This window comes from Pelmatolapia mariae, linkage group LG16_19 (genome assembly GCF_036321145.2).
Source record: "Pelmatolapia mariae isolate MD_Pm_ZW linkage group LG16_19, Pm_UMD_F_2, whole genome shotgun sequence".
Classification (NCBI taxonomy): domain Eukaryota; kingdom Metazoa; phylum Chordata; class Actinopteri; order Cichliformes; family Cichlidae; genus Pelmatolapia; species Pelmatolapia mariae.
The window spans coordinates 69,364,709-69,376,162 of record NC_086241.1 but is presented as its reverse complement, the minus strand read 5'-3'; the positions used below and the strand labels follow the sequence as shown (position 1 = coordinate 69,376,162).

The 11,454-nt window shown below is 48.5% G+C and overlaps 1 non-coding gene across 1 annotated transcript; it reads right to left on the bottom strand.

Moving 5' to 3' along the window:
- Nucleotides 1–3,068: 3,068 nt before the first annotated feature.
- trnas-gcu (transfer RNA serine (anticodon GCU)) lies at nt 3,069–3,150 on the bottom strand. Its single transcript has one exon. It is a non-coding gene; the product is annotated as a tRNA-Ser (tRNA).
- Between the last annotated feature and the right edge of the window lie 8,304 nt (nt 3,151–11,454).

Below are 11,454 nucleotides of genomic sequence, written 5' to 3'. Positions count from 1 at the left end.
TAGATGATCTTTATGGTGGCCATGTCGCGCTCCTCTGCAGGCTCAGTGCCTCTCTGAGTGTTTCCTGTAGAGAAGAGGCTCGAGTTGACCTGGAGGATCCACTCTGTGATCCTTTGCTCGCTGTAGTACTCGTCATCACCGCCATCGTCCTCCTCCAGTGTCTCTGCGTGACCTCTGACCTCTGAGTCCTCAGATAATGTTTCAGCAGCTGAGTCATCGGAGCAGAACTCTCTCTGCCGCCGCCGCTCCTCACAGGCGCCGCCGTCATCTTTTACCGTGACCGGCATCGTCGTCGCACGGCCACCGTCCACACCAATGATGTCATCGCTCTTCTTCTGCTGTTCCTGCCGCTCAGCGAGTGCCGGTCTGCTGTGGATTTCGCTGAGTCTGTCTGACTGCTGGATTGGTTTCCCCCGCTTTGCCACAAACACATGAAGGATCGTATTTCTGATGGCAGGCAGAGCTGCAGGGACTTCTCCTCTGCCGCCGCCGGGTCTGGAGCCCCTGATGGGCGGCAGAGGGATGTTAGCGGCTTGTTTCAGCTCACATTGGCCCGTCTGTGATGACCACTGACCCGTGTTTAACCTGCTCACGGTGTGAAGGTTAGAAGATGATCTGTTGATCCGCTGGATGCTGATCTCCAGAGTCTGACTCGTCCCTTCGCTGACAGGCAGACCCCGGCGCCCGGACTTCCTGCTCCTCTTTAAATCAAACCGATCGTGTTGTTTGTGCACGGCTGCGTCCGAACTTCTCATCGCTCCTGCTTGCTGTTGGCTCAGCAGACGGATCAGACGCCGAGCCCTCCACCTTCTTTTAAACGCTCCGAGAGACGGCGCCTCCTTCAACCACGTCCCAGCTCAGCCCCGAGGAGTCACCTGATCTGTAACAGTACTCCCGGCGGGCCGGCAAGGACTCAGACTCTTCATCAGCTCATTCACTGCAGACGAAGAGCCACCCATCACCAGTGCACAAACACAGAGCCTTTAAAGAAGCGCAGAAAGGAAACTGTGACGTTTGCACAGGGCTGGAGGTTTTTACAGCACTCTCAGATTATCATAAATCAATAAACAAATTCAAAATTGATTAAAACTGAAATCAGACGTCACAGTAAATATTTTAGGTGCAGGTTTAACCTCAGAAAAGAAACAAGCCAGAATGGATTCAGTGAAGTTATAATTACAGTTGATTCTTGAATAATAACTGCAGTAAAGTTTTAACATGGAGCCCCTGCTGGACGTCAGAGGAACTGCAAGTTTGGCACAGCCCCACAGGATGTCTTTAAAATGCCCCTAAAGCATTATTATTATTATTATTATTATTTTTATTATTAATAGCAGTTTTTTGCATCTGTACGCGAGGCCTGATGTTGGAGTTTTTGGTTTATTGTCCCGTCTCTGATAAAATCTACTTGAATTTTAAAAAAAGCATTTCTCAGCTGCCTCTGTCGCCTGATGAATCCTCCTGTAAAATATTCACAGGTGAGATCTGATCTGCAGCCGTGGACGTTGGACACGATCATCGGAGCAGGAAGTGACGGCGGGACCGCAAACCCTAAACCCGAGACTTCAGTTTCCAGTCACGTTCTCTTTTAAAGAGCTCCTCCATCCAGTCCCACTTCCTGCTCACCTAGTCTGTGCACATGGGGGGGCTGTTATTGCAGTGTACTGATTGGCTCGCTGTCAAATGTCCAGACAGTGCAGCGCATTCAGTCCACCGCCAGCAAACACGTGCACGCCACTCACAACAGTGCGTCTGATGAACTGAAGCTCTAAAGTTGCAGCGTGGCCTCTGACACCGAACACCACCTGCACGGGCCAAGACTCACCTGGTGATCTCACTCTTTCCACCAACAGCCAGCGAGGAAGGTGTGTGTGTGTGTGTACTCTTCTATAACAGAGGGTCTTCCACTCTGGAAGTTTATCACACTGGTTTTGATGGAACAGGCTGTGATGCTTCTGGTTGTTTTAAGCCTGCAGTAATCCAGCTGTTTCACAGAGTCCTGATAATCATCGACCTGGATCAGAACAGCTGTTTTTGGCTAAAGTTCTACAGGAAGTTGTTTACATCGAGCTGTGACTGAGGGGGCTTTAAGTAATTTGATTACATGGAATTTTGTTCCACAAGCACAAAGTAAAACACTTAACTTAATGGAACATGGTCCATTCAGTTTATACCATGCTTATTTTCTTAATAATTTTAAAATAAATGATATGTGATTACCTCGGTGTCGTTCTCTTCCTCTGAAATCACTAAAAACCAAAGTTAACCCTTTTCAAACAATAGAAACTCCATTTAAAGAAGAAACACTCTTATTACCCTCTGAATATGACTCTTTTTGTTTTTACCCAAACAAAAAGATCCAAACATGTAAAAACTGTCCAGTAAAATTTGTTTTCATAGAGAAAATGTCTGTGATCAGTTTTAAACTCACGAATAAAGTGCAGCATGCCGTAACCGTGGGAAAAACGCTTCTACCAATGAAATGTGCTTCTTTTCATGAACAGGTCTGAGCCGTAAAGATGACATCACTGAGCCAGCACTGATATGTGATTAAAAACAAAATCACAAACAGGAAATGACCCCATACAGCACATGAAGCAGAAACAGCTGAACCATGAGGGAACACTGCCCCCCTGTGGTCAATGTCGGGAACTACAACAGTAATAATAATAATAATGAGACGAAGTCACGTGTGAGGCGTGAATTTTTATTTGAATATAAACTTCTGGCTTTAATTAATCTGAAGAAGATTTTATATTTCTGTTGCGTTTATATTGAGCCAGTATGAATAAATCTGCACATGAACCTGAGCATTAATGTGATTAAACTGAAACCAGCGCGACAGCGCCCCCTGCAGATCAGTCCCGGGAGCTCTCCCCGGTGTCAGGAGATAAGCTCAGAAATGTGAGAATTCAGGAATTTGTGGATTTTAAAAGAAGCTGATTATGAGAACGATAATGGTGTGATTTTATTATGAAAGCTGGCGCCGGAAGTTCCCCCGTGCTTTTCCGGATGCAGGTGAGCCGCGGATCGTGCACGCGCTGAAGTAAAGCGGGAAAACTTCTGACCGACGAGGATGGGATTCGAACCCACGCGTGCAGAGCACAATGGATTAGCAGTCCATCGCCTTAACCACTCGGCCACCTCGTCCTATCAGCGCGCACGCATCAACCCCCACCCACACCTATCCACGGAGCGGCATTACGAGGAAAGAGGCGCGCGGAGGTCAAAGATTGTGGGATTGAGGAAAAACACACACAGGAGAATAGTGTGCGCGGAGATCGTGGGGATCACTCGGGCCGTACGCGCGCGCGTGTGTGTGTGGGTGTGTGTGTGAGGAAGCCGTCAGTGAGTGTGGAGGCGCCCACCACAGGACAAACCTGAAGGTGGAGGCAGATTCCACGTGTGCTCATTCATAACGAGAGGCAGAAACTCTGCAATAAATATTTTTAAAAAAAATAGTAAAAAGTTTAACAGCAGTGACAGTAATGTAACGAGTAACGAGAGTATTACAGCAGAACTTCAAAAGACAACGAATAAACTGGAGGCAGCGACAACAGAGCCAAAGTCTGAGCTCATTAAACGTGCGAACTGCATCCACCTGTGTGTCCGTTTGTTGAGGATGGAGCTGCCTGTGGGTGTCGACAGTTACACCAGCAGAGGGCGCTGTGAGCTCCACCTGGCTGCACCTGGAGGCTTCTGCTGCTTTTGTCTGAGGCAGGATCACTGAGGCGCTGTGAGAGCAGGAGTGAGTCATGTTTAACCAGCATCCAGCTTCGCTCTCTAAACGCCGCTTTTTGTTTGCGTGGGAGAACTTCAAGGTGAACCCGACACCTGGCCTCCGCGGGGAGGGAGGACGTCACGCGGCTGTGTCAGAGCAGCTGGCACTATTCGCCGTTTGCAGACGTGAACGGCGCAGAGTGTGAGGACGGGGCCGAGCAGCGAAAGATCTGGGTCTCTGCCGAGAGCTGGCAGCTTTCTGAGGAGCTCCAGCTTCCTGTAAAGCTCAGGGAAAAGGGAACATCGGTTTATGGTTATAAATATATGTAGGTGAGCGTGTGACGTGGACTCTGCGCTCCCACGGGTGGGAGAGGTGTGGAGGAAACGGGCCAGGTCACAGTTTGTAAACCCTAAACTGTACCAGAGACCAGAGACGGCTCAAGGCTTCACGTACCTGAAGGCTCAGGTACTGCTGACCTCTGAACCTCCACCCCGTGAGCACTTCCTGTATCCCAGAACCTCCGTCACCATTATTATCAGTATTTATTATTTTTTTGTGCAGGTGTGCATTTATTTTTCCACCAGGTTGGATTCTCCCGCCTGAGCCGTGAACATCCACGCATGATGGGGGATCATCTCTTTTATTTGGCGCCCAGCGTTCATCAGTTAGGGGTTCCTCAGCCTGGAGAACCTCGTTCGGTTCTCAGCTTTCTGCGTTTCTTGTTTTGCTCATTTGCAGATTCATTTGACGTCTGGTTGTGGCCGCTTGGCCTGTTTTATTTGCCAGTCGGTTTATATAAAGCAAAAGATGTAAAATGGTACTCAGACGAATTGTTGAGGTGCTCTTTTAGCGCACACTGGTGTGTTTTCAGCTCAGAAAACCAAAGGTAGACGTTCTTGTGTCTGATTGGATCCTGCTAGCAGCTCGGCCAGCATCGGAGTGTGAGTTAGAAAGCACCAAACAGCCCTGCTCGGGTTAAAAGGCAGCGTGGAAGTGCAGAGCATTTAGTGTGAAGCTTTCAGCGTTCAGAAATAGCAGACACTTTGTCTTTGATTTCATTCCATGTCCAAATCCCTGCTGACAGATTCACGGAGATGCGTATGAAAACATTCCCGGCATCTCGTCCGCACGCCCTCCACACACGGATGCAGGGCCTCCTCTGTGAGTCAGGACTGGGCATGCTCCAACCAGCAGAAACCTGGAGGAGCTCGATGCTGATAAAAGCCCCAGTTACACATTATGTAACCTGCCTTTAAAGTCCCAGTCCGCCATCAGCCAGGTTTCTGCAGGGAGGGAACACGCACACACACACACACACACGCACACACACACACGCACACACACACACACACACACACACACACACACACACACACACACACACACACACACACACGAGTGCTGGGTTTGCTGTGATGGCCAACATATCAGCCCACACTGCTGCTTTCTCTGAGCCTGGGTTTAAAATAGCTCAGCTGATATTTGTGAGGGTTTTATATAATCGGCACCTCCTGATCTCCTCTTCCTCTTCATGCTGGAGCTTGTATCCTATTCTCTTTCTGCCTGAATCTCTTTCACTCTCTCTGACAAAAGCAGCAGGATGAATCTGTCAGAGAAGTAGCCCGTCTGCCCTCACACAGACAGACATTAAAAATCCTCCTCTTCATCGTGCTTCATCGCGCTCTGCCTATGAGGTAAACATGCAGCGAGCACAAAGGATGATCGGTACGCTAATGGTCCTGCATTTTACTCTTCCTACACAAACTGAAGAGCCCGTTTATCTGTGACAGCTTCGTCTATCTGTGCACTCTTTACTGCGGGCTGCTGGGCTCGTTACGCAGCATGCACGAGCGCTGAAACAGAGACGGGCTCACACTGGACGCTGTGCAGGCGCAGTGACCTCATATTTTTGGTCACACGATGTCATTAAAGAGGATCAGACAGCACAAACACGGTGCAGAGGGCCAGCTCAGGGAGGCTGCAGGTTAAAGAAACCACGCCCCTAATAGCGCAGACTTTAATGTGAGTTATAAAAACGTTATGAGGGGGAAATTATCCACAGAAACAGCTTCTGTATCGTCCTGTAAGCATGTTTGTTTCTGCTGTAAAGTTTATCGTGGGAGTCTATGGGCACTGACTCACTGCTGCCTCTGCTGGACATCGGAGGAACTGCAGCTCGTGCAGGCTGTGTCTCCACAGAAGGGTTTCATCAGCTGACTGAACTCAAACCCCAGGACTCTGAGGACAGATCAGATTACGTATGTTAAAGTCACCGCCAACCTAAAGCCTGTTTTCACTCTGCACAGTGGGCGGAGCCTCGTGTCGCAGAGCTTTGAGGGGGTTTTGGGACTTTTGCTGCTTGGCTTGCCTCGCTGTCTGACCTCCTGCGGGTGACCTCTCAAATCCTGCAATCCATCAAACGGACAGAGGAGGATGCACAGGTGTGTCTTTCCTGAAAGAGGCGTGGCCACAGCTGGAATATGGAAAGCACACGAGGAGGAGGACTCTTCAAACAGGAGCTGTTCTTTAGTTTGTGCTCGTGTTCTTATCAGAGGTCAGTGCAGAGCCGGTCAAACATGATGTTTTAAAGGGAACAATGTCTCTTTTTCGCCCTCTTTCCTCACCTCCTGCTTTGTATCTTTGGTGGGAGGGGCTAAGATGCGAGGCTGGTTTCCTCCTTCTCCTTCCTCCCAGCCTGCTTTGATTGATCTTTTGGAGTAAATAAATCATTGATCTGAATCGTTACCGGGTGGATTTCTGTCTTTGGAGACGCCGCGTGGACGTGCTGCAGATTGTTGAGTGATCCTCCCCTGCTGCATCACTTTGACCTGTCTGAATGCAGGTGAGGCTGATTACATCACCGAGGCACAGCGCGCTGATCGCTGGACCGGAGTCGCCATTAGTGGAATTATTTCCTGCTGCTGTGAAAAAGCCCACGGCTGTGATTCATCCACAAACAGCAAACACAGAAACTCGACTGAGACACAGAATCTGTTTAATACCTTTTAGTGTCTTTGCTCGCTTTAGTTTCACAGCACAAATATTAAATATGAATTCATGAATGTTCATATTTGTATTTTCAGAAGTTAATCTAAACTGTTATCCTCTGTGAAATATGTCAGATGACCAGGTAGATGATGGAAACATCTCAGATTATTAAAGAAGTTTTGCAGACGATTTTTTTGAATCAGCTGCAAATTTCCAGTGTTTTCCTTCTGAATACGTGAAGAATACAAACAAAAGGTTCTAACACATGGAGTCATCAGAGAGCCTGAAAATAATCCTTGTTCAGTTTTTAATTCCTGAATCCTGAAGAAATAATCCAGGATCTGTGAAGGAAAAGAAATAACTAGAAATCAGACGGAGTCAGAGCCGGTGGAGGGAGCAGACTCCACAGTTTGGGTCAAACACAGAGCATCTGACTGGAGGGACCTGGATGCTGAGGGAAGAGGTCCGACATTTAGGAAGGACCCAGACCGTGGAGGGCTTCGTAGACCTGACTGCAGCCGGTGCAGTGAAGCTCCTGCGAGGAGCCGGCAGCAGCGTTGTGGAAAAGCTGGAGGCGGGACAGAGAGGCCCGACTGACACCAGTGTAGGTGTACGACTGACAGGAAACGAGAGCATGAACGACAATTTCACGATCGCTCACAGGAAGCTCTGACCTGGATAGCTCTGTTTAAACCCTGAGGTCAAAGCCAGGGTCAGAGGTTTTTGGCATCGGTGGACAAGCGGATCAGAACGTCTCCTCTGATGGAGTCAGAGGAGATGAAAAGGACCGTTCCTGTCTTATCCTCATTCAGGCGAAGGAAGCTCTGAGCCATCCGGTTCTTGATGACCTGAGGGATACCATGATGCTATCCCCCTGGACTTGTTGGGACTGAGGGGGAGCTAAAGTGGAATATCATCAGCATAGAGCAGATACCAAAACCCTGCTTACAGAGCACACTGACTTATAAGAGCTGCTCATTTGTAAACGTCACAGGTGACTGCTGGTGAATATCCATGATGGTGATGAGAGTTATTAAAATTACTGGAGGATCTGAGAGTGTTGATGCTTCAGTATGTGGCTCTTTATCTCACAAGCCTGAGAGTCAGCCTTGAATCCTGATGCCCTCCACTTTATATTCCTCTGTGTGAGTCTGTGTGTGTGTCTGTGTGTGTGTGTGTTAGATTCTGCTGAGATACAGCAGCCTCTCTTCACACATGCAGTGCATACAAACAGCCAGCACCCACACAGCTCACACTCACACACACACCACGACAAAAGCCAGCAGCCACCCACACACACTCATATCCATGCACATACATACCCCTGAACACACACACACACTCAAAAGCTAAGGGCCTTTTGTGCTGCAGTGAGCATCCACCCATGTGTTGGTCTGTCCGTCCATCCACAGCCCCGGTCTCTCCTCCTGCCTGAATCACCTCACCCTGCGGGCCTGCTGGAGCCACCTCCGCTGACTCCCTTCGATGTGGAGTAGCAGCTCGTGGCTGAGCTCCTCACCCTCCTCACCCTTCAGACGAAGCTCATTTCTGCTGCCCGCGGTGACAGCTGAGGATAAGGACATCGATCGACTGCTAAATCACCTTTACCTTCACGCTCAGCTGTCTCTCCGGCGTGCCCGGGGTCTGGTGGCGTACCTCACCAAGAACTGAACCACCTTGAAGGTTAAACCTGATGCTAGGTGACTTTCTCACTGTGGCTCAGGTTGATGCGTTTTGTTCTTCAATGACTAATCTGCAGCTGGGTCCGTGATCCAGAGGACAGGTTGGAGATGATGGCCCCTGCAGTCACGGCAGACCAACACGCTAACATTCATCATGACGAACAGACAGACTGACGGTGAGGACGCGGCACAGAGGAGACAACAAAGCCACAATTCAACAGTGAGACAGAGATCTTCATTATGATGGTGCATCGCTATGGTGACCATGTGATTTTAGGATTTAGGCGCTGAGCATGAAACTTTCTTAGTTCAAAAGTTTTCTGGTCTCCTCTTAAACTGACCAATCAGAGCTGAGCATGCAGGTCAAAGAGCCTGAGGAAAGCCAGAGAGAGAGCTGTCTGCTGAAAAACCACAGGCCATCGAGTTTATTTTGATCAGATGGGGAGGAAATGAGCAGCAGACGGGACAGACGCCTCAGCGACCGGAGAAGCAGAACGGGGCTCGGGTCAAAGTGGCCACATTAATAGGAACAGAAGCGCTTCATTGTTCAGTTACAGTAACAAGTGTGTGGCTGACAGGACGACTGAAAACCAGACGTCTGCACTTTGAAGGAGAACTTGAGGTCACCGAGCCTCACTCTGTGTTTTATAATGGCGTTCACCATGGTAACCGACGCAGCAGACCTGACCTGCTCCTGATCGGTGATCAGCGAGTACCAAAAATGCCCCAAGTGACCAATCAGGTCTGTGGACGAGAGCGTCATCCTACGTGAAGATCCCTCAGAGCGTCTTTAGTGTGTTTATTTGACGATCAGGAGGAAATCTCGTGAGGAACTTTATCCCGATTTCGTCCCGCTGGCTGCGTCAGCGTTACCTTGAGCACGCTCAGATGTGTTAATCACCGGCATCAGTAAACGAAGCCTCAGTCACAGCCTCGCAGGTTCCTGTAGGCGCTCGGCGCCACGGCCGCTTTACGTGCCTCCGCGTGGCGAGCAGGACACCTGTCTGTGTTTACTGTCACTGATCCTCAAAAGTTTCTCCAAATTAGATCAAGAATCAGACGAAATCTGCTCGCATATTTTTTCAGGCTGTGCGGCAAACAGACTGTGTCATCTGGCCCAGTAAATCACCACAGTCCCTGCGGTGGCTGTGCAAATGGCACATGGATTATCCATTCATCACGGTGGTCTCTCTCCCCTTTCTCTCTCTCATTCTCCGTGGCCTTATTCAAAGTGCTCTAATTAATCAGCCTTAAATAGATGGACAGACCTACATTACTGACACAGCTCCTCCTGCACCATGTACTATTTAACACACAGATGGCTCTGCAGGCTGGCTGTGCGTCTCCAAGTCTCTCACAGTTTTCCCAGGAATGATTAATCATGCAGCCCGATGTCGCTGATTTGATATCAATGAAATCGCTGCACCTCTAATTAAAGTTTCATTTCCTAAATTGCAACCAGGGGTTGGCTTCGTCGCTCTAAATGAATTCCAGTTTCATAACAAGTTGTTAGAGGAAGCCCGGGGAGACAGATGGCAGGGGGGTAAAAATGGCGAGTTTTCCACAAAATATGCATGATTCAATTAAAAGAGAAAATTCAGCGGGTAGGCCGACATCCAGAAAAGGAATGAACAAACAAACAGGTCAACAAAGACAGCAAACACCAGACTGGTCACCAGGGAGACGGAGATAAGGCCAAGGGGGGGGGTATTTTTAAAGGAGTTTGATAGTGTCAGGTCGTCATTAGCAACCATTCAATCAGAGGACAAAAAATCATTTCCTGGTTACATTTGACATTTCTGATTTTCTCCCTTTGGGGTCACAACCAGCGACGACTTAGAGTCCGGGCGCCAATCGTGCAGAGCGGTCGGTGACCCGCTGTTACCAGGTAAAAGATGTGTGTTACCTGAGTGTGAGTAGTTGCTAAAGCCACATCCACACAGGCCTCCTGCTGACTCCCAGTTGGTGGATGGTTGCAGGAGGTTGTTGCTTTAGTTGATAAAAATTTGCTAAAGTCACCAGCATGGAAGAGGCCGACTTGTCTGCAGACACTCACCAAACTAGAAACAGAGTCTGTTCCCCTTCAAAGTAAAAGTTGTGCCTTTTAAAGTATGTTGTTTTCAGCGGTAGGACGACTTTTACTTTGAAGGCCGCCGGGAGAGCAAATGACGAGTGTCTGCAGACAGCTCAGCATCTTCCCTGAAACCTCTGAGTGACCACAGCAATCTGTCAGTGACCAAAGCAACGACGAGTTGGTTCTACGACTTTCCAATTTAGCTTAGAGACAAACACCAACTTACCAACCGGTCATGGATTACATCCTGGGTCACAGCCAGGTTCTCTTAGGAACATCCAGTCACATTACCAAAGAGCTCTTGTGATAGGACGGACAGGAGCAGGTGAAGGGTAAGACAAAAGGTCAAGGTGAGGAACAGGCTTAAGTTGGTGATGGTGCTTTACCTCAGACGAGTTCATCCACAAACACAGGACAGGAAACAGTTTCAATCAGGCTAAAATTAGAAAAACACATCATGTTTTTTGACTCTCAGGACTTCCAGATTATCTTGTCAAGCTTGAATGTCCTCCTTAACCCTGGAAACGTGATGTCAACAAACACTCCAGCTGAGTTCTTTGTCTTCAGTTCAAACTTTCTTATTGTTTCATTGCATTATCTGAACTCTTTCACTGCACTGGCAGGAACTATTCAGATGGACTGGACATTGAAGTCTCGGCTTTATTTGAACATTAGTGGCTTTGGGCAATGATCTGTATAACGTCCGTCCATGTGGACGTTATTTTGCGGTCCAGGCACACCCTTTCATGGAAACGGTACTCCCTGATGGTCTTGATGCATGCCAATCATTCAGGTAAGTAAATCCCAAAGGTTGATTGTGTTCATCTGGATGTTTTCAGTGGGAGAAATGTTTCGTCACTAACCTTATAAACAGTACATTTGCACGACTGAAACTAGCCCACTGAATGAACAATGGGGGTTTATAAGGTTGGGCAAACCTGCAGTCAGCAGTTGGATGAAACGTTTCTCCCACTGAAAACATCCAGATG